At 48.9% G+C, this 21,529-nt stretch overlaps 1 long non-coding RNA gene across 1 annotated transcript; it reads left to right on the forward strand.

Moving 5' to 3' along the window:
• The first annotated feature begins 17,988 nt into the window (after positions 1-17,988).
• On the forward strand, positions 17,989-20,684 carry LOC121835964. Its single transcript, XR_006077733.1, has 3 exons — positions 17,989-18,080; positions 18,156-18,281; positions 20,531-20,684. It is a non-coding gene; the product is annotated as an uncharacterized LOC121835964 (long non-coding RNA).
• Positions 20,685-21,529: the final 845 nt, after the last annotated feature.

A 21,529-nucleotide genomic window follows, 5' to 3' on the forward strand; every position in this document is an offset into this window, starting at 1 on the left:
AGTCGTGAGAGGGTAGCTCATGTGGAATGGACAAGCCCAACCCCTGACTATAGAAAGGCATTTAAAATCGCACCTACAGAGTCGTCAAAAAGTATACCGAGTTGATATTTCAGAATAATTTTAAAAATTGCCGACGTACGTAAAAGCCTTCAGGACACTGTTGTCGTCAAACTGGTTATCTAGGTTGCAACCAGCGTTCGCCAAATAAATATTGCACAGCACTGGCGTAACGCACGACCATATGGAAATACTCTGGCGTTGTATGTAAAATCAAGTGTTAAAAAGTTAAAAGTGTGTTTGAGTTAAAAATTCAGTAAATATATAAAATTATTGTCTGACAAACCCGCCTAGTTTCGAAAAGTCCGCTTAAATTCTAATTTGGGTCATACCATGATTTTTGTCACGCCGGGAATCTCCTTTGTGGTGCTTTGCAGCTGTGCTTTGGCGCACCTTCGACGACGTTGCAAAGCAATCGCGGTATTCGGCGAGAAGGTTAATCAGCTGTCGTCGTTTCGGGCCCAGAAACTTAGGGTCAATGTCGAGTTGCGCTGGCGACGACTGTCTTGCTGAGGTGGCGAGGATTCGTCAGTAATGGCGGCGATTTAGCGGCGGTGTTTCGGAGTTCCTCCACCTGGCCCACGGCTGCACCTTTTGTGAGGTGTTGCGCTTCATTTCAGAAGTTCGTCACGAGGACCACAGTGCGGCCATCCTAAGTTCAGCAACTTCTCTTGCGACGCCTATTCCTGTTCCAAGAAACAACTTGAGGCGTCCTTCGAGCAGAACTTCGCCGCAGAAAGCTTCGGTGATTCCGACTGGTACGAAAACACTCGACCCCGGCGGTAAGTTCACGTGGCTTGCGAGGACTCGGACCGCAGACAATGTCGGGTTGGGTTACTCCGGTGGTGAAACAGGTTTTCGTAGCGTCAACCGGTTTGCTCCGAGGTCGATGACGCCCGCCATACTGGCAGAGGAACTCTATTCCGAGGATAACGTCCCTCGAACAGTCTTGCAGATCGACGAACTTGACAGGGCACGTCTTACCGTGGATCTCGACGTGAGAAGTGCATCGCCCGACTGGTGTGATGAGGTACCAACCGGCGGTTCGTATTTGAGGACCTTCCCACGGCGTCGTAACTTTTCGCAGGCGGCGAGACAGCCTCCCACTCAAGAATGAGTAGTGTGCTCCGGTGTCCGCGAGTGCCGATGCCTCGTGGCCGTCAATAATAATGTTTAGGTTGTTGGACACCGATCGAGGGACGTCGTTGTGATGCGCAGCGTCGAGAGTGGGAGCGCTCCAGCGTTCTTGGAGGCTCTTCAACCGTCTTCGGCAACGCCACCTCCAGACGTTGCCGCACTTAGTTTTTCCGGCGACGCAAGGGAGACAGGCTCTCTCGACGGGGTCGTGGCGCTGAAGACGCTGAACGTCTGGGCGACGGTGAGCGGGACTCACGGCGTAGCGGCGTTGAAGATGGCGAACGTCGGAGGTAATCCTCGATGTCACGAGGGCGTTCGTCGTACCTTGGGCGCGTGTCACCCGGGTGGAACCCGCGCAGCCCCAGTTTTCGGTAGGGGCATCGACGGTAAATGTGGCCGGCTTCACCGCAGTGATAACGCAACGGGGGTCGATCGGCCGCCCTCCACATGTCGGTCTTTCGTGGCGCAGCTTGTTCTGGGCGGACGTACGCCCAATCTTCCTGGCGTCAAGAATACTGCGGAGCTAGAGGCTCACGTCGAAGTGGCGCCGCATACGGGTGAGCAGGGGACGGTGGTCGTCGGATAGCCACGGCGTAGCTCAGCTTCGGTGGTTCAGGAGCGGCGCTGGCAAGAAATTCTGGCTGCAGCGCCTGCTGAAGTTCAATTCTCGGACAATCTCGGCAACTGAGGGCGTAGCCGGGCTTGTGGCAGCAGGTAGCAGCTTCCTGATTTCCTCCCCCACGACGTCCCGGATAATCTCGCGGAGGTCTGGGCTGTAGCAGCTGAAATTCGAGAGGGCCGCGACGCCGGGAAGTCGCTGATAATTGGAGGCCCCTGTTTAAAGGGGACGTTCAATGTTTGGTGTCTCCGTGATGAATCCTTCGACTGTGATAGGCGGGGCTCGCGCAAGGCCGCCGAAGATGTTTTCCATGACGCCTCGCATCAGGATTCTCAGCTTCTTTGCTTCGGAGGCTTGAGGATCGGCGCGGTTGCTCAGTCGCAGGACATCCTCCACGAAGTTGACGGTGCTCTCGTTAGGGCCTTGAATGCTCGCCTGAAGAAGCTCTTTTGCGCATCCTCTACGTTGTTGGTTCGTGGATGTTCTTCGCAACTCAGCTTTGAATTACTCGCAGGGGGTGATCGATGCTTCGTGGTTCTCGAACCAGTTCCGGGCGGTGGCTTCTAAGGCGAAGTAAGCATTCTGTAGACACTGTTCTGGTGTTCACCCGTTATTACGGGCCACTCGTTCGTACTATTGGAGCCAGTCATCGATGTTTTCGTGGCTTTCGCCGTGGAAGGGAGCCGGTGTCCAAGAAGCGACGGGTCCGTAGACGACGGCAGGAGCGGCGGGGTCTGCGACTGGTTGGCCATCGTGGTCTTCTTCGGCTTGGGCTTGTCCACCAGCAAACCGTACTCAGGATCCTCTCCAATGGTGCGGCGGCTGGTCCGAGTTTCAGGTTCCGCGATGAGTGGTCTTCTCACCGAGCCGGGAATCGGACTTGCACTGCGGGCCCTTGGAGGGGAATGCTGCACGGACATGCGGTACCCCGCACCTCCACCAAAATGTCACGGATGACAAGTGATGACGCGACGAAAAGTGAAGCAAACTAAACGTTTAATGGGGCTAACTTTTGCCCAAAAATAAAAAGGGAACCGAATAAAGCAGAGCGTCGCGGGCGTCGAAGTCGGCGTGACAGCAGAGTCGAACGCTGGGGAGAAACTGACTGCAGATTGCCACGCGGATCCCCTTATGTACGCGCGTTGGCTCCTGGAACAGTCGGCCTAGAATATTCGGCGACTGGAACATTCGGAACTCTATCAGACGAGAATGTTCTCAAACTCACGAGAACGCAATGTTGAAAGAATAAATAAAATAGCATGCCACTGACTGGAATCGAACCTAGTCTTTCTGTACGACAGTCATGCGCGATAACCACTCGGCCACGCACGCGGTCGCTCGCCGACGAGCGTGGCAATATGTTAGCGTCGACGAAACCTGTCCATGAAATGCGTATCCATGAAACGTTGTCTATGAAACGTGTTTCCACGAACAACCGGGAGAACAAGAGAGTCGATATTATACCGGGAGTTGCATGATTTCAGGCAGGTAATGAGAGGCGACTCTCCACAGAATTTCGGAAAAAATGTTGTCCAGGCTGCCGGGGGTATAGCCACTGCCTAATTCTATAGATAATCTGGAAGAGTACCCGTAGAACCGCGGTCACTCGTTGCCAACAAGCAGGTCGATATGGGGACTGGAGAACAACCCCGTACACACACAAACGAGATGGTTGGGCTCCGTGGAGACTCAATACGATGCGGTACAAGCTGTCATTTGCCGAACCAAACCACATCACGAATATTTCTGTGACATCTTCGAAGAAATCGCTTGTTGCCGATATACGCGTAGGACTTTTCAAAGACTGAAGGCCCATACGCACATTCGCGTTTGAGCGCGATGCGTTCCGTAGCGGCAAGCGAACGCGTTGCGTTGCGAAGAGCGCTTGCGCCAAACTTGTACGCACAGTTGCGCTGACACGCAGTCAACCACAGTCAAGAGCCAATGAGAACGCGCTATCGTCGCTAGCAGCTCACCAATAGTAAGCGAAATCCAAGGCAACATGGCGGCGCACAGCGACAGCGTCGAAGTGTTCGATCTTGGGACAATCCCTCTGGCTTCCCCGAGGTTTTGTCAAGCTTGAACCACCGCAGCTTTGGAAAATACACTCCCCACCTCTCCCCAAAAGGAAAAAGCAATTCTGCGAGTGGGAAACCGGATACGCCTCGCCGAGTCGGCCGAGTGGCGCGAGCGGACACGTCACCCTCCTCTCCTCTCTCGGCTTCTGATTGGTCGAACGCACCGCAACGTTTCGGAAAGTTGAACGGGTCTCTACTCGCTTGAGTCGCGCTACGGAGCGTTGCGGGTAGGCGCGCGTCACACCGCAAGCGACCGCTCCTGGGCGCAAGGACGCCGCAACGCACTCAAACGCGTTCAAACGCGAATGTGCGAATGGGCCTTGAGCCACACAGGCCGCAGCTATAGTTCAGTCAGGGCCAGGGAAAGGAATGCTGGAAGGGGAAGCAGATGAGTTGCTGGAGAGGTGAGGGGAAGCATTCCCCTCCCTCCAGCATTTCGGCTGCAGCCTGCTTCTTCAAGGTCCCCAGGTGGGTGTGCCCACAAAAGGCTCATCTTCGAGGGTCATCCGAATAATGAATAGAGCGAAAGGATTTTTCAGTGGATACTTTTGTGGGAGTTCGTCCCAAAAGTTGATAGTACAGTGGATGCTATGTGAGTGGTCTACCAAGCAGTGTCCTTCAGGCAGGTGCCGCACTCTGCCTTGTGACCCGCTTGGAGACTATAGTCACGTGACCGTAACCGGAGACACGTTAGGCCTCAAATACGCATAGCGTCTACTTTGCTGTCAATACCGAGTGAACAGGACATCAGCACGAAAGCTACTCGGCGACAACTTTTCTTGGCAATGCAGTGGAACATACAGGCCCGCGATCCCTCTCCCATTTTGAGCGCTGAATAAAGCTGTGCACAGGTTCTCCTCCTTTCCACTACATTGCCAAGAAAAGTTCTCGCTGAGATAGTTTTTGGAGTCCCAAAGGAACTGCCCCTCCCAAATGATAACCAAAAACGGGAGGTATGAAGATGCCACGTTTTACACCGTAAAAACCACACTCTAAACTAAAATGCAAAAATAACCGCGTCTTTTTTCTGCGCACGATGTCCCCAAATAAAGTGAAATTACAAAGAAAACAATATTACTCAGAAATAAGTTGTGCCGTATATTTCGCAGCACGCTAATAACAGATATTTGTTTCGCAAGGGTGGTGTACATGGAACAAAAACAGTACCATTTCTTAAATCATGTAATCATAAATGCAACACAGATGCAAATATCCCCAAAGATGAAGTTTAAAAAAAAACACGCGAATCTGACAAAACGGTGACAACACATGGAGGGGTTCTCGGCTCGAAAGGGCTAACGACTTATCATATCGCAGAATAATAAAAAAAAAAAGAAAGATATCAGCAATAGCGTATGCATATTTCAGGAATTTGTAGAACAGTGAGATAATAAGACGCCCCTAAGGAGGCGCGAAATTCACGATTAAGTAATTAAACATTTGTTTCGGACGTTAAAGTGTTTTTAATGTATATTTCTTCGTTTACAACGCGGGCGTCGACGGACATAGCGCCGCTGCTTGCGCACCTGTCAAGGTGAGGACTACTTTTTACGGCGCTGTAACGACACTATATCGCGCCACAGACTCGTATATTTGGTCCGCATGCAGCCTCGAGCAAGCTGTTTCGAATGTAGGTGCAAGACAGATCAACAGCGTAGCAATCGCTACATAAGAAATGACTGCGCTTCGATCTGGCCGACCACACTCGCTCTGCTGAAACGTGAGCGTGGGAATTCCGAGCACCGTTACTCACTGGTGTTACAAGAGGCTGCTTTGTCGTTGGGACCTTGCAAACGCCTGCGGAGCCGTTCCAGTGCTTGGCGCATCTCCAGCTCAGCATCGCAACCTTTTTGGCGCCTGATAGGCCAAGAGAGCCGTAGCATGTTCTGCGGTTCATTCTAAGTTGAAGCAGAGTAGCCGCGAAGTACGTGAACCGTTGCGACGACGCGTGATGTTGAAAAATAAACAGAGAAAAATTATCTTGCAGGTTTTACCAGATTCAGATGTGGCGATTTCAGACAAGAATGCTGTAAATGTCATGGAGGGATCAATTTGTTTGCACCCCACACACTAAACTTTGTAACACCCACACTGTTAGCAAGTCCCGTGTATTTGGCGAATATTTGGGGTGAAAAACACGCTATTTACACAAATTATCATAAATTTACACGATGAGTAACGGATAATTCGTTCAGAAATCATGCGAGGTTGTAAAAAACATGTTTTGGTTCGGTCATACACGCATAACCGTGTAGCCGACCTCGATAACACGCATCGCCCCCGGCGACGACCGCGGCCTTGCCGGCTATCGAAGCACCGGAATGCTTGGGGACACACTTAGAAAGGACCGTCAAGACAAATGCCGCGGAAAGAAACATGTCTCGGAGACAGGTATGCACCAAAAGCAATTGCGCCATGTCGCAGGACGTTGGCGAAACCCGCGCTTACCGTGCTCGCCGCCATCTTCTAGTCGATGGCAATGCGGCTTCCCTCATGTCGCCCATGTTTGTATTTAATTTAGGGGTCCTGATAACAGTTTCTTAGACACCACAAATAAAGTCATGGGTCTAACTATTCGTTCTAAACAGTTAAAATGGATATAAAAAGCGTGTCCTCGATGTGAACACGTGACATTGCAGTTGGTTTCGTTTTTGCTTCAACCTTCAACTGCAAGCGATCTGGCCACGGCGCAGGCGCAACGCCGATGTACGCTGGAAGCAAGCGCCGGATGGCTTTCGTTGTTTTTGTTTGACCGGAGAAAATCTGGCAAGTACGCATGGCGCCGCTACAGTTTTGGTTTGACGGGACGCGAGAAGCTTCGCATACAGCTTCGGAGTTTGCGAGCACATAGTGAAGACGTGACCGGGGAAGTGCCCCTGTGATGTTCCTGGAAGACGGAAAGTAGCATTCGTAACCGTCGTGTGTGCTTTGAAAGCGAAGGGAGTCACAGGGTCCACGAGTTCGCAACCACAAGCCAAGGTTCACAACAGCGCGGCGTTGACTTCGGCGATCTCGTTCTGTTTGGTGCAACCCGGCGATGCGAAAAAGCTGAAACATTCGTCGTGTGTGGCGCGGTGCTTTGTATCCAGGTCTGTTTGAACCACGCTTGTAACACGGAGCGCAAATTGTTTGTTGCGTGGTGGAGGTTCAACGGGTACAGTCCCGTCGTCGTCAGCTGATCATGTCCAGCTGGTCCGGGAGGGCGCAGCGAGCGTTTTTAAAAGTAAATCTTCCTTCGTTCCGTTTCAAACTGTGGAAGTATCCCGACACATACCGTGAGTAAGAAGCAGCGGGCGTTTTCAACAAAATTACGTTGTTTTAATTGAATAATGGACTCCGGATTGTTGTCTTAAATCTGCCGTTTTTTATGCTTCGTGTTGGACTGCGTCTGCATAGCAACGCTCACCGCTCGAGTAGATGATTCGGTCCTGCAACAAGTTTGTTGCGCCAATCATGCGGCGTGAATAAATTAGGGCAAGGTTTCCTACCTGCCCACAGATGCATGTACTGAGACCATTTTTTATGTTGTGAACGTAGTGCTCTTTCTTTATTTTGGAAGACGCGTTTGTGCATTTATTATGGTACAATCGCTTGAGAGTTGAGAAATTGGAGAGCGAGCAAGCTTTCCCAATTTTGTCTCTTTCTCTCTGGCACTGCCCTGTTTCACTTTCGGTAGGCATATCTACTAGCAGGTACAAACTGCTCTAAACCAGGTAAAAAACGGGAAGCTTAGGACGGTGCGGACTCTGTGTTTCGCGCTTTTCGCAAGGTGACAGGGTAAATGCATTTGTGAGATATGCGGAATATGCAAGCGATTTCGTTATGCCCGTCGTTAACGTCTCTCCAGCAAAACGAATAAGATGATCTACTACAAAGGCGCAATCACAAGCCAAGATTTAAGATAGCAGTCGTTTGCTTCGGTGATCCGTGTAGCTGTATCTTACCCTGCTCTCTGCAACACCGTGTCATGACGAAGAGCTGGAACGGTCACGGTTTGTGCTGGCCTCCCGGTTGACAGAAACCCGCGTCGCCCGCATCGGCACCGAGTGCGCTTGGGCTGTCGATGCTCAAGCCTTTCATCCGCGGCTTGTCGCCAGCTCATCCTGCTGCCCAACGGTGAGGAAGCGGCGAGAGTAACCTCGGAAGTGAATGTAAATCCTCGTTCATTCAGTTATCCGGTGTCAAAGTGTGGAAGATGTCCAACGTGTACTGAGGGCGGGAACTACGAGCGTTTTGCTTTGCTTTTATAACCGAAACCAGACCAATGAAATAACTGTCTTGCGTACTTTAAAATGACGGAAGCAATAAGTTTCAACAGGTCGAGTACGTCACCGGGGATGTAGGCGAGACGGTGCACACTGTTTAAACGCTTGCAGTATCCACGAGTGGTACCAGGAAAGCGACGTCAACAGAGAAGAAGCTCGCGATTTAGCATAATGCACTAGCTGCTACGGGCCCGTGTATCTTCAAAGTTCGGGGTGGTGGCAGTATAAAAAAAAGACGCATCAGCGCCCCACACCAGTGTTCACGAATAACACCGGTCACAAACTCCCAAGCCCCACCGCTCTTCTCGACACCGACACGACATACGACAACAAACTGCATCAAAACGCCCCAAAAGTGAAGGCGTCTGCTCCAGTAGTGCAACTATTGAACTAGCGGAAGTGAAGTGTTGGGCAGATGTCCGGATGTCCTTCACAAAAATATATAAAAAATGCTTTGCGCAAGGATCATTTTCATTTATTATTGTATACGTAATGACAAAATCCCAATAATTTGTTTTTCTATCTGATTCAAGCTAGTCGGACTGCTCATAACACTGGTCAAGCAAGAAAATAACAAACATTTGAACTTTTTGATGACCGGTTTAAGATTTATTGTTAACATATCGTTATTTATTCCAACAGTCTAACATTATAGATTTTGCCTCCATACTTTTTAAATGCAAACAGTTCTAACACACGGCTGTCCATTGCGCCGTGTCTTGTGTATTCTTCTGTAAATCTGTAATGGTCAGCGACCAAAGAGCTCACCCGCACATGTCAAGCTTATATGCGCCGCGGGGAGAAACGGATATCGAGTAGGAAGCGTCGGGCGTAGTGTCGGTTGTTGTGTTTGTGTACATGTCGGTGCTGGGTTGTTGTGTGCTGTGTTGCCTGCGTTGTATGTAGAGTTGCTGTGTAGTCGTGGTCGTTCGCAGTGTTAACAGACTCGTCCTTTTTTTTTAAAACAGGCTGCTAGAAATCTCGATAGGTGGCGCAAGTTACCGCCCGATTCTAAAAAGTTTGCTCAAGTTATTTATCCATGTAAGTTCGGCATTCGATTTTTTTTTTGTCTAGCGGTTTGTTGAAGCTACCGACGCCGCCGACCGCCGACAACGCACGTCCGTACCTTTGCAAGTAGCTACGTCCGCCGCTTGGAGACTTTACTGTGTATAAAAAACATCGAACGAGAACTAACGCGCCCTGTGTGCTTTCAATTCGGCTGAAAAGCGCGCGGCTCGCTGGGCTCGTCTCTCGCCTGTTCTCGGCCGCTGGCCGCCATGTTTCATAAGGAACACGCTCGAAACGGTTTTGCGGAAGGCAGACACGGTGTAGCGTGCTAAGTTTACACAGCACCTCATGTGTAGACGAAAAACACAGATGGCCTCCTGTAAAAAGAAACACGTTTCGACGTGTCCGCTATGGGACAACGGTTTACACGTCTGGGCGTGTTATTTTTGCTAACAGTGCATAATCGTGTAAAAAGGGTGTAAGAAGGGTGTAGGTTAGGAAAAACACCCTTTTTACACGCTTTTTGAATATCGGTGGGTGTAAAAAGGGTGTGCTGACGTTTTGTGCCCTTTTCACGCCCTCTTTACGCCCCACTTGAAGCGACGGTGTCTGAAATCGTGTAAAAAGGGTGTATTGGCGGATTTTACGCCCTTCATCCACACGGTGTGAAAGGGGCGTAATGGTGATGCTGTCAAATACAGCCATGATTTCATAGCCGTTCATATTTATTGCTTTGTGAAACTGTTGTTGATGTACGGTGGTACAAACATCGAGCATAATTAATCGCCACACAGAGTCGCATATGATTAGGAAGCGCTAGAGAATAGTTTTTGCGACTCCTATGCGGAGGGCAAGTTCGTCTGCTTCTTGCGCAGGGGGTAGCTGTGACGTCAAAACGCCGAGCCCTGATTGGCTGATCGCGACCCCCTATCTGAGCGTCGTCTGCTCCTTCGCAACGTCGTCTGCTCGCAACGTCGTCTGCGTTTGTCTTACCTTTTCTGTGACTCTCGGAAGTGCAGAGGCCAGATTCACGAAACGATCTTACGCCAAAAATGTGCGTTAGACAAAACTTAAGAACAAATTCGTATTCACGAAACGAAATTTTCGTAAGTTTCGCGTAGGTTACGATGAAATCCTACGACAGCTCCGAAGCTGTCTTCTTACGACCAAATCAGCCTGGCCGACAGCGTCGCGGTCGCGACGACCCACAGACGTTTATTTGTTTACGTGCGCTCCTCACGCGTTCCGACTTCAAGCAGCAAGAAAAAAGTAAAAAGTACTTGAAACAGACCATGAAGAACAAGAACGCTGGGTCCACGAATACCCGGGAAAAGCTCCAACAGCCACGATTCCACCGAAACCGACGAAGCGAGCTCAGCAGTTAGGCCTAGCAGGCACTCCGCGACTCGGCGACCGTCTGCCCACGACCGGCTGGCGTGCTGAAGTGAATATGCTCGCGCGACCCTTGTGAACCCTTCCCGTATTATATTTTGATCACTGACCTTAATTTTAGAATAAGAGCTAGGTCAATTTCTTCCTCTTGTTAGCTCCTCGTTTCCCGAGGCAACGGTGACTCTCGCCGGTGGAAAGCGGTGAATCTCCGACAGACGCAGGAAAGGTAAAGCAGCCATCGCTTTGACTATAGTAAAGCAGACGACGTTAACTGCGCCAACCCGCAGACGCCGTTAAAGAATGAGGGGTCTCGCCGCACACGAAAGGAGGAAAAAAGTATTTGGGAGGGAACTTGCGGGCACAAACACGCTCACTCTCGATTCTTAGCAAACAAACCTCGGCGTTTCGGGAGACCTCGCCGGTGAGTCCTTTGACTTCCCTCCTTGATGCGCGTCTGCTAGTTGTTAGACAAAAACAACGTACCGCTCGAGCTATTTCGTCTGCCCTCTCTGAAAGGCGAAGTCGAGCTCGCTCGTTAAGACCTGCACTTCCGAAAGTCGCAGGAAAGGTAAGACAGACGCAGACGATGTTGCGAGCAGACGACGTTGCAAAAGAGCAGACGACGTTCAAATAGGGGGTCGCGATCAGCCAATCAGGGTTCGGCGTTCTGACGTCACCGCTACTTCCTTTCTCATGCGCAGAAGACGAAAATGAGCCCACTTGCGAGGCGTATTGAACTCTTCGTTCGACAAGAGCCTAAATTTACATTTCGCGCGTGCATCAGTTTTATCGGTCCAACCTTGATTTAAAAAAAATCAATCCGCTCGCAAAAAAAAAATGAACGAAGGCGTGTAAATATACAACCTAGGCAGCACACAGTATTTCGCTGTTATGGAATTAAATCGGAAAGATTTTGCCGATATTATTTTGGTCCAGCCAATGTCTGTGAAAAATGGGATGGGTTGCGCCGACGATATATCCTGACATACCGTACGTGGCGCCGTTTTTGGTTGACAGTCAAGAGTGTCCTGCGTGAATCGGCTATGCCGGCGAGGTATTTCTATTCCTTGACTGCCTAAAATCCGACGTTAGAAAACAAAACAAAGCAAGATTAAGCGAAATAGAATCTGCGTACTTTTAACCTGAGAAAGGTCTTTTAAAATGAAGACTTGAACAAACTGCGGCGCCCTCATTTCGGATATTACAAACTCACCTGACTGGGTTTCTCACTGCTTATAGCACCTTCACTGAGACTTTATTTTGGAGTGTAGCTCTGAAGAAACCATGCCGCAAAACAACCGAAAGTGCCGGATTAATGACACCCCCAGGGACGCGATTCTTATCTCTGCGTAATGACACCAAAATATCTAGCTTCCCGGCGCTTTTTTTTTCCCGGTTTTTCTTTTGTACACGTGAAACCGCGTCTTCGACAACGTTCAAAATTGTTTTTCGTATTTATTTTATGATCTCGCGGTCTGCACCAGAACACGCGCGTCTACATGAGTGGCAGTTTGAGACGCTCAAGGTTGTACTACGCAAAGCAAGACCTGACGAGTCCGATTTCGCGACCTTCCCTGGGCAGGGCCGGTGGCAATACAAAGCAGCAGAGGGAGATTAGCGGCTTTGTCCAACCCCCTTTGACCTCGTCTTCTGATAAGCCTCCAAACCTTCTTTTGTGTCTTCGTGTTGCTGTGAGCGAGTGCGAAGGCCGCTTCTAGCAAATCAGAGGGGTGGCGCGAAACACGTGACCGCTCTCCGTAGGACAAGAACGTTTGGACGAAAATTTGTCATGTGACTCGCTCTGACGCGCTGATGGGCTACTGGGGCCGTAGTCTTTGCCGTATGCCAAGTTATGGTGAGTTGTAGGGGCCACGTAGGTCCGAATTTAACAAAAAGGGGGGCGCCCACGCCCGTCAGTGTATTCCTGTTTTTCGTGCGTGCCAGTCGCGGCCGTGATTTTTCGTCGTGAACGGCCGGAATACATCCATGCCAACTTTTCAGAAATGGTAATTTATTTCGTCGGAGTCCGTGGAATTTTTGTGCTGTATTTGCTGGGCGCGTTTCGACGAAGAGCTGCTCATCGGCGGCCGCGAGACTTCCGTTGAATGTGATCGACCGCCTTCAACCTCGGCATTGTGTTTGCGTCGTTTGTGCTGCCCGAATCGGATTACGCATCTATCACGACAGAGAGGTGCTCATCGGCGACCGCGAAATTTCCGCTGACTGTGAGCGACCGCCTTCATCCTCGACATTGTGCTTGTGGATAGTTCTGTGCTGCCCGAATCGGATTATGTATCTATCACAGATTACATGAGATCGCTGTTTTATTTGTAAGTACTCTGCAAGCATGCTTCTAATAGTAGTCCAAGGGGCTATGTTCGACCAATTTTTCGTTTCTCCTACAACAAAAACGGAAGTCACGGAAGCGACAATATCGCGTTTGATTGCTTGGAAGGTCAAATGGCGAAAATAGGTAACTTTCGTCATTTCAACCTCTAACCAATCAAACGCGATATCGTCACTTCCGTCACTTCCGTTTATTTTAGGAGTAACGAAACATTTGTCGAACATAGCCCCCCTGCTTCCGTTTCAATAGACCATTTTACGGTTTACAAACATGAACTGCCGCTTACGTCCCAAGCAACTCCCGGTCGTACCGTCTTTGCAAGCCTGCCAGTTTTGTCCACGTCACCAGCGCAAGAAGGCATAAACGTCACAAGAAAAGTACAGTTGGAGGTTCAAATAGGGCCTTCGGTTGTACAATTTGAAGGGGTTATGAAGCAATATCCGGTTGAAATATTCATGACCTTACACGCACGGACCGCCACTGGTTTAGGAGCGTCTTGGTCGTCGTGGAATTGCGATGATAAAAGATAACTATTTCTTTCAGTCTTGCCTTCGCCAAGTTTGATGACGTGCGCGTGAACGAAGCTTTGCCCTTTGGCACGCTTGTAATTGCACGCACTTGCCCGCATAAACAGAGACATGGCTGCGGCCGGATGACCGGCTCGCAGTCGTCTATAGAGAATTTTGTAGAACCTGTTAGAACCTTGATTAAAAAATAAAAAAAGTGAACCAGGCATTTGCAGTCATTTTTTCGTGCACTCTTTTGAGTTTTTACGCCCTACTTTATCGGTGTTGGTAATCGCGCCTTTTTTATTTCCCTTCCTGGGGGTGATACACACTATTTAGAGGACGTACTGCGCAGACATAACGCCCTAATAAAAAGGTGTACATTGGAATCACACCCTAATTGAAAGGTGTTCGGAATAATGCCGTCCTTTAAGGGTGTTAAGGAAAAACACCCTATTTTAGGGGCGTTAGGAGTAACGCCCTCTGTTTAGGGCGTTTTGCTACACCCAAATGGGTGTTAGTTATAGGACAAGCCATTTACACCCACAAGGGTATTACGATGTTTAGTGTGCGGGCAGCACAAGGTGTTGGGCCAATAGTGGAACACCATTGGCAAAAAAAAAGGTCCAATGATGGTCCACTTTAGCCAATGTGCCCCCAATATTGTCTATGCCATTATATAGAATCTTCAGTGATGGCTCAGATTCTCCAATGACCAACCAATATTGGAAGCACATTGGCATGAAATAGGCAATCTTGGCCTGTCAGTTCCATTCTCTTGCAAATATTGGAGGAACACTGGCAAAACATGGGCAATGTTGCCCTGTGTTGGGACAGCGCGGTCGTCCGGGGACTCTGGGTACAGCAGGGAGCCGAGCCAGGGCGGGAACTCATGTGGAGGCCGGAAACACGAAGGACCAGGGAGCAGGAGGGGTGTCTCTTATATGATATAACTCTTTATATATACATATGGACAGGTTACAGCATCTCAAGAACACCTGAGAACACTGTCAAGAACACCAGAGAACACACGCTAGCAGCGGCCTGCTGCTCATTTTATAATGTCCCCTTTCTCCACATCCCTAGTAGGGAATCCCCAGGGTTCATTGTTCGTAACGTCCAGGCACGCCAGCTCGCTCTCCCTCGCACTGCAACACGCGACACACACACGGAAGGGCCAGACATCCTTGGCCGCGGTGTCGCCGGTCAATCTCGGCGGACAATGGTGCCATCGAAGTCGAGGAAGGCGGAAGACATCCATAATTGCAGGCGTCCTGGCTTCCGTGTGTTAGGGGATAATCCCAAGGGCAATCCAAGCTGGAGAAATTGAGTACAGCCCCCTCCTTCCTCGAGGACGTTCCAAGGCTGTCGGGTCGCCGTGCCTCGAGGTCAGACAGATGAAGCAATTAAGGAGATGGACCGGACGGCAAAGTCGGCTACATTAAACTAGCGTGGGTCAGCCCGATGATCTCTCGGAGAAGGTCACGTCGTCCCCACTAACCAAGGTGCGTTGGCGACTCAAAGGCGCCTCTCGCTCTGTCTTCGGGCGCAGCTGACCGTAGCCACCTGGCGACGATGCTCCAGGGCGTTCACCTGTGCCGGTCGGTATGGAACGGCAAGGTCGTCTCCGGGGGCCTTTCGCAACGCCTGACAGTTCCTTTGACTTGCGAATATTGGATGAACACTGGCATAAAATGGGCAATGTTGGCATCTTAGTTCCATTGGCTTGCGAATATTGGATGAACACTGGTATAAAATGGGCAATCTTGGCCTGTCAGTTCTATTGGCTTGCGAATATTGGATAAATACTGGCGTAAACCGGACAATGTTGGCCTTTGAGTACCGTTGGCTTGCTAACATTGGATGAACACTGGAATCAAATTATAAACGTTGACCTGTCCGTGCCTTTGGCATTCCAACATTTGATGGGGACTGGCATAAAATTGATAGTGTTGGCTTGTCTGTAGCATTGGCTTGGCAATGTTGGGTAAACAAGAGCTTATAATGGTTACTATTGTCCTGTTGGTACCATTGGCTCATCGTCATTTCAAGAACACACTGGCCTATAATGGTCAGTGTGTTTTAGTCTGACAATAGCATTGGCTTAATAGTGGAAGCATGTTGAAAAGGGCTGGTTTAGGCGTGTTCGTTTTACTTCAACAAGTTGAAATTGCTCGAGCGCTTCTAAATATTGTTATTTTTTTAAAGCGCGATTCAGGTGCTTTTCTGCGAAGTAAACAAGACAATAACAAGGTACAGAACTTAATGGCGAAGTTTTGATCCTTCACTGCGCACATTAAGGAGTCACGAGCAATATGGGCTCATCAGGACCGCCAACTGGAAAAAAAAAAAAGAAAAACGATGTCCACGTTATTGAGTCAGCATAATAGAGTATTATGTTCACTATGATCTCGACAGAAAAGTTTCGTACACTAACTGCGGGCTTGGGGACTGCACCTCGTGTCAGGTGAAACACCTCTTTGCTATTGACTCGAACGAGACACTATTCTGAAATGTGGTTACACAATGACGGCTCTATGACTTTACGGCACTACTGGTGCCACAATAAGAGGCCTAATGCCTCCTACACGGCGCCAAGGCACTGATGGCAGACGACAATGTTGGTCTTGATTTAGAGTCTAGCCCCTTTTTTCCGCATTTGATTTATCATTGTCTCTTTCTAATTTTGACATTAGGCTCCGAGCTGATTTTGGAGCTTCGTGTCTGTCAGTTCCTTTTCCTCCTCTTGCTGTAGAGTTATCATGTTAAGCAATCTTACTACATTGGTTTTTGAAAACCCGGATAGCAAATACCAGCAGAAACAAACGAAAGAATTTGAGAGAGAGAAGTGTTCAAGGGAGGGTCGGGCGCCGACGACCTCGGAACGGCTTCGGAAAAGGCGAGAGAGAGTGATAAAAGAACCCCCCGTTTTCCCCACGCCGTCACTAATCTCTCTAAATCTATCCTTTCTGAGCGAAGAGGACTCAGCGTCCTTGAGGGATGAGGACACCGCGCATTCCTAAGCTGAGAGTGCCGTGGGAGCTACGTGCCGGCCGGGTGCCTACATGTTTCCGCCACTCCGTTGTTTAGGGTGGCAACAACGTTTGTGATACCTGTTGCCGACCAACCAGTGTTGCCTCCCTCGTTACCATGGCAACCTCCGCTGCTTTCGTCGGCCATTTTGTCACACTCGTCGGTCGCGTGCTCGGACTACGCCGCTAATCCTCGCTACAGCTAGGGAGCGCTCACCGCTCTCGTTCCGACGGCGAGGTTTCGTCGTTCAATGCCGGTCTGTTGCGTTCAAGTTTTTCGCGGGAACTCGCGTTTTGATAAAAGCAACGCACGCTTCCTGCTCGCAACTTCAAAGTATGAAACATCCGAATAAAGAGAGCGACAGCCACGACCACCGCCATCCCGCTGAGCCTCCGACTCCTCTTATGAACAGAAACGAAACTGGCCTCACATTGTTGCCGGTGTGTCGTGACTACAGAAACTCAACGTTGTTCACGTTTAGCGAAATAAGAAGTGGGCGGTGGGAGAAGATCTGGAAAAGGTTAACAAGAAGTTGGCGCCACCCTAAAGTGGAGCGGAAACATGTAGGTACCCTAGGCCGGACCAGTCATCACCTGCACCGCTCTCTGCGCGTGGTTACGGAAAAGAGCGTGATCACGTGATTAAAAAAGTGAAAGCCGTGACAACTCCCTGTAACGCCGAATTGGAGCGCAGCTCTTGAGGAAAAGGAGGGAAGGGTACTGAGGGGAGGGTAGACCCCTCCTCCTCCTCCTCCTTCTTCTTCTTCTCCTCCCCTCATTCTTTAATATGCTCCAGGGGGTCACCTGATCTCGGGGGAGGAAGTCACGTGACTTCGGGGGGAGGAAGGTCATGTGACCTTGGGGGTCACGTGGTGGTCACCTTGAGGGGTCACGTGACCGGGGGTCACGTGATTTTGGGGTGACCTTGGGAGGGGTCCCGTGACCTCGGGGGGTCACGTGACCTTGGGGGGTTACGTGACCTTGGGGTGACCTTGGTTACGCCGACGGCGACGCCGACGCCGCTCAAGCCGGAAACGGGCACCTAAGAGCTGCGCTCTAAAATAGACCTGCGATTGGTTCACCGAACTTCTTAGCTTCCTCTACAATCAAAGCTGAGGGGTGATGGAGTCCACACACACGCGCACAGAAAGTGGGATTGCGTGTACCAAGGCCACACGTTAAGGCCCGACCACACTAGCGTGAACGGCGCCGCCGGGCGGCACCGCCGTCCGGCGTCCCAACGCGAGGAGTCCACATTGGCCTCCGTTTTGCTTGGTTTTGCCGGCGTTTTATAGTCACGTGACAGAACTGGATCTCGCGCCTCCGCTGCCTCCGCCGGATTTCCCGCGCTTTCGTCGTCTGCTCTTCGTTAGTTTCTTCCGTTTCGGCTCCCATCTTTTGCTTAGAGCAGCCTCGAAAGTGCGCTCGCTGCCCATATGGCGGGTGTCAATGATGACCTGGTGATCAGCATCAATGTAATCCTCCTAGCCTGCACTTTAATTTTGCGACGTCGCCGCGCTCGGAAGGCAAGGAGGAGCCGGTTCTGGGTCCGGCCTAGTTGGCGCTTCCGAAACACCGAGGGACAGGCCAGCGCTTTGCTGCCCCGGCTGCGCGCCAGAGACGAAGGCTACTTTCGAGAGTGAGTGATTGAATTGGTTGCGACAAGTGTTCACCATGTATACTTAATAACTGATGTTTGTTACCTCTCTTGCAGCTTTCTTCGAATGCCGCCAAGCACATTCGACACATTACTCGGACTTGTGGGGCCCAAGATCGAGCGCAAAGTGACGCCGTTTCGGGAACCCATCTCGCCGCACGATCGGCTGGCTATCACGCTAAGGTGAGAGCAATAATTAGTTTGTAGTTAATTTAGACTCATAAATTAATTGTACTAATTGGATAAAACTTAAGTGAGAAAATCGAAATATTGAAAATAACGCTAAAGCTATGTGGGTTAAATGACGAACTGAATGAGCGCGAGTGAAAAAATAAATTCCGCAGTGGGCTGGGAGCAGTTATGTGATTATTAGCAGAATCCAATGAACAGAAGAAAATGGCAACACAATAACCATAAAACACCTTTCCTATAGCTAGCTACCAAAAGATGCATTTATTGATACCTAGAGGGAAATCTACCCACATGCGCCGTAGTGCCAGATCCGTTATAGCATATCCTTGTGACTGGTCTCGTTTTTCTCCACCCAACTTACGAAAAGTATTCGGAGTACGTAACCGAGCTTGAGCCCGACACCCAGATATGACAAAAAGCTCTCGAAGCAAAAACTTCAACCCCATTTGAAATATCATCTTGATATATATGCAGTAATAATCAAGTTAGATATCAAGTTTCACAAACCTGTAATTTCCTCTTATGCCTTAGCTTACAGTCCTTGGTAATTTTGTATCAGATTTAACTGATATCTTCCACCAAATTTCCATAAAGTCTGCACAATCCGCTCGTCACTGGTGCAGAATGTTTTTGACGAACAGTGAGATTGCTTGAGATACCCTCGATTGGGCTTGAGATGTGCAATTAATCGAATTCCATGTTTTCGGGTTTAGTTTTTTTTTATTTTAAATCTGTTTTAATTGGTATTTATTTCGTCTCACATTTGTGTTTCTCGGGGACTATTTTCGGCATCCGGAAGATTGCAGCCTTTATCGGGGCTTATGTTTAAGAAAACAACACAGGAGTTTCATTCCCCATCCTCTAGGGAACATATGCATGACCTAAATAATTATAAAACCATGTCATTACCAAAAAGAAAAGAAAATAAGAGGAGTGCGCGCGCGCGCGCACGCACGCATGCATACACACACACACACACACACACACACACACACACACACAAAAAGCAACCTCATGAATAGTTCAGTGTGGGTGGTGTCCTATAAATCACCAAAAATAAAGTTGTACATTAAAAAAAATATTCCCATGAAGCTTTTTTTTTTTTTTACTTCTATTTAACCAGCAGCTCCCAGTCAAGGTTTTTTTATTCTCCTGAATAAAAGAAAAAGACAGCTCGGATTCATTGGTATAAACTGAACACGTTGAACCCCAATTCGTAAGTTATCCCTTTCCTGAGGTTTCATCTTCTCTGCAGTGTTTACTACGGCACATATGAGCAAACATTGTTTTGTGCATTGATGGTTACATTCCACCCCTAAAGTTGGCTTCACCTCAACATCAGAAAAAGGCGATTGGAGCTTCTCTGCAGTGTTCATAAGAATGCAAACAAATCTCCAAGTAGAGTCTTTGTATGAATATATGAATATTTGTATGAATATATATATGAATATATGCTGAAGGTCGGCATTTTTGGCTGTGAAGCATGTTTGATCTTGACGCAGCACTCGTCTCCACAACATGCTTGGACACATCCATGCCAAATGCTGATGGAGCACTCGTATCCAATGTCCGCTTGAAAATGTTGCCCGAAGTCGGACAAATTGAGACAACACGCCCTTCCCAGAAGCTCAGTTGGTGCTGACAGGCATTGCGCTCTCGTAGACCTGCCGAAGCTGTTGGCGAGAGGGAGTGAAGTCAAGAAGCATGGCTGTAAACAGGAGGGGTGGAGGTATACAACAGCACCCCATGTGCGGCCTTGAGGGGTGTTTGCAAAATGTTGCTACATATAAGCAGCAGATTCAACAATCTAGTTTCAGCACAACTCATCAAAGAACGAAAGCAATAGCCCTCATCAGGCAATCAGAGTGGCAGAGTGGAGCACTGGACAACTTTGCATGGGACGAGTACACTCCGGATATCCTGTCACACGCCTCAACTTCACGCTCTGATTGGGTCGCCAGGGTCTTAGCTTCTGCTATTTTCCAAGTTATACTGAAACATGATACAAATCGTGGGCAGTTTTGAAAGGGGTCTATCATGCTCACTGGAGCTGCACTTAACATCAAAGCTCCTTTAGTTTGACTTACCATAAATGCTCCTCAAGGTATGTTACCCATTATCCACAAAGGTAGGGGGATTTTTTTTTTTTTTCCAAAGCAATGCTGTTGCACATAACTAGCAGCCGAGAATGTTCTTAGTGTAATTCCAGATATATATGGCATGTATGTTTGTCATTTCAGGTTTCTTGCCAATGGTGACACCTTCCGCAGCCTCTCGTACAATTTTCTCATCGGTCGGTCAACTGCAGCTGTGATCATCAGGCAAACAACTGCTGCGATTTGGGAAAGCCTTCAGCCTCTTTACCTGCTATTTCCCCAGTGCGCTAGGGAGTGGAAGAAGGTGAATAAACTAGTTTCTGTAAAGCAAAGTTAGTTCAAAGTAACTAAAAACTGAGCACAAAAATATTTTACAGTGGCAGCTGTTAGTGGCTCGTTCCCCTGTTTTCCAAAAGCGTGAGTGTGAATGACAAATTTTCCCGCTTAATTTAGAGGCAAAATTGACATCTTGTGACCTATGCACCAATTTGGTGACCCAGACGTGATCCGTCTGGGTCACCAAATATGTAGGAACCAAAGACTTGGCACTACATATTTATGTATACCATTTACAAAGTACAACAAAATGGGCGACGTAGACTGATTTTCGAAATCGTTGAGCATGTTCTGCCTCCAAGCTCATAAATGACAGTCCTTTTTGTCGGCTGCGTTTTCATTCACTTGTGCGAGCAATCCTTCCATGCCCACGCACATATTCAGCCTCCTTGCTAAAATTATTGGAAAAATATGTCACATGACCTATGTACCTATTCAGTTTCCCTGCTAGATTTAGCGACAAAATTGACGTTATGTGACCTACGGACAAATTCAGTTTCCCTACTAAATTTTGCGGGAAAATTGATGTGACATGACCTCATGTCACGGGACCTAGACAAATACAGGTTCCCCACTAAATTTAGCAGAAAACTTGACGTGACGTGACCTATGCGGCAATTCAGTTTCCCCGGGAATTTTGGCAGGAAAACACATCCCGACCTTGCTGGCGCTGTCTAAACGCATGACATTGTGTGATTATCGCACAATTTTTTATTTCATACATCACACAGAGTTCACTGTTTGGGTAACAAGTTTTTCATTATTCTAAAATTGTATTGAACTGTATATAACTATTTTAGATTGCAG

Source organism: Ixodes scapularis, unplaced genomic scaffold (assembly GCF_016920785.2).
Source record: "Ixodes scapularis isolate PalLabHiFi unplaced genomic scaffold, ASM1692078v2 PGA_scaffold1__304_contigs__length_218370807, whole genome shotgun sequence".
Lineage (NCBI taxonomy): Eukaryota > Metazoa > Arthropoda > Arachnida > Ixodida > Ixodidae > Ixodes > Ixodes scapularis.